The sequence below is a fragment of the Panthera leo genome, chromosome F3 (genome assembly GCF_018350215.1).
Source record: "Panthera leo isolate Ple1 chromosome F3, P.leo_Ple1_pat1.1, whole genome shotgun sequence".
Classification (NCBI taxonomy): Eukaryota; Metazoa; Chordata; class Mammalia; order Carnivora; family Felidae; genus Panthera; species Panthera leo.
This window is the reverse complement of record NC_056696.1, coordinates 57016603-57019027: the sequence shown is the minus strand read 5'-3', so window position 1 is coordinate 57019027 and position 2425 is coordinate 57016603.

Here is a 2425-nt window from a genome sequence, read left to right as displayed (position 1 = left end):
TTTTTATAGGGAATGTGTGATATTGAGAAGGGGCTGCAGCCAACTAAGAGTTAGAAATCCAAATCTTTTGATTCCCAGTACTTTTTTTTTTTTTTTCCTCCTCTAAAGCCCTGGGCATCAATAGCAATTAATGGAATCCATGGAAGATTTCTCTGGCTTTTCTTTCTCAGTTTCATTCCCAAATGGATTTACTTTGGAAAGTAAATGAAAGTCCATTTACCCATTTCAGAATTACCGAAAGGTGAAAAAAATGCTATTTGTCCAGCAGTTCAGAGATTTTTCAAATACTTTTTTGTCTTTGGATTACTCAAAAGCAGCTTTGTTTGGAAATTTCAAACTTGGCATCTCTGGTGCATAACCCTGAGTAAGGGACGTGCGCTTTGCCTTGTTTGAAGAAATTTGGTTTTGAAATAACAAAGTCATGGATGTTTAAAAACACTGCACTGAGCAGACACTGTGTGTTATTTTCCTTTGCCTTTGAAAACACGCTCTATATTGTGAAGCTGGTAACTTTCATGGGTGGGAGAATTTAATAGCATATACTCAACTGATGCAAATGTGAGATCATTTTATAAGTCACACGGGAATCCAGTTGCGTTGCCTTTTCCGCTCTTATCCGGTGAATTCACATGAGCTCCAAATAACTTAGAATCCTTGGGCGTGCTGCCTGTGTACATATCAGGTGCTCAATAATTGCTGAGCTGACGTGAACTGAACATGCTTGTTTTCGTTTGGCTATAAGTTTCCCCTCCAGCTCTGAGTACCTGATTAGCCCACGGACCAAATCCAGCTTGCCACCAGCTTTTCTTTCTTTCTTTTTTTTTTTTTTTTTAAATAATTTTTTAAAATATTTTTTAATGTTTATTTATTTTTGAGATAGAGAGAGACAGAACATGAATGGGGGAGGGTCAGAGAGAGAGGGAGACACAGAATCTGAAACAGGCTCCAGGCTCTGAGCAGTCAGCACTGAGCCCGACGCGGGGCTCGAACCCACAGACTGCGAGATCACGACCTGAGCCGAAGTCGGACGCTTAACCGACTGAGCCACCCAGGCGCCCCTCCACCAGCTTTTCTACAGCTTGCAGGCTGAGAATGTGTTTCATATTTTTAAAATTGTTGAATAAAAATCAAAAGAAGACAAACATTTCATGACATATGAAAATGCCACGAAATTGAAACTCTAGTGTGGATGCATTAAGTTTTATCAGGGTATAGTCACACTCATTCACTTCTATACCCCCTTCCCCCCCCCCCCCCCCAAGCCTGCTTTCACGTTGCAGTGGCAGAGATGAGCTCTGGGAACAGAGACTGTGTGACCTGCAAAGCCTTAAATATTTACTATCTGGCCCTTGAGACACAAAGTTCACAGACCCCTAAACCAGATGCTAGAAGATGTCGTCTGTTCGTTTTTTAAAATGATTTGCTATAAAATTTGAAGCCAAATCTCCTTTTTTTTAAAAAAAAATTTCTACCCGTTATACTTCTTTTTTTTAACTTATTTTATTTTTTATCTTTTTTTTAAATTTACATCCAAGTTAGCTAGCATATAGTGCAACAATGATTTCAGGAGTAGATTCCTTAGTGCCCCTGACCCATTGAGCCCATCCCCCTCCCACAACCCCTCCAGCAACCCTCAGTTTGTTCTCCATATTTATGAGTCTCTTCTGTTTTGTCCCCTTCCCTGTTTTTATATTATTTTTGTTTCCCTTCCCTTATGTTCCTCTGTTTTGACTCTTAAAGTCCTCATATGAGTGAAGTCATATGATTTTTGTCTTTCTCTGACTAATTTCACTTAGCATAAGACCCTCCAGTTCCATCCACATAGTTGCAAATGGCAAGATTTCATTCTTTTTCATGGCTGAGTAATATTTCATGGTATTTATATACCACATCTTCTTTATCCATTCATCCATCGATGGACATTTGGGCTCTTTCCATACTTTGGCTATTGTTGATAGTGCTGCTATAAACATGGGGGTGCATGCATCCCTTGGAAACAGCACACTTGTATCCCTTGGATAAATGCCTAGTAGTTCAATTGCTGGGTTGTAGTCTACCCATTATACTTCTAACCTGTGATGATGACAAACCTCTGAAGGGCACTTCTTTCTGCTTGGTCATCCTACCAAACATCTGGTAAGTTCTTTTTCCCATTCTTGTGGTTATCTCATCTCACACCTCACAGACAGTATAGGGGGAACCAGGTAAGAATTACTTCAATTCCCCCTGTGTACCTGCGTCTGTATTTACACAGTGATGCAGATCATTGCATAAGAATGGGTCTCTTATTACAGGTAATATTCCCTCCATTCCCTCTGGGATCCCATTGTCTCTTGCCTTCTGAAGGACTTGGCTTCTCCTTTACCCCTTCTTCCTCTACACCATCCGTTGTGTCTCTCTTCTGTGTCATTCCAATCAGCACATA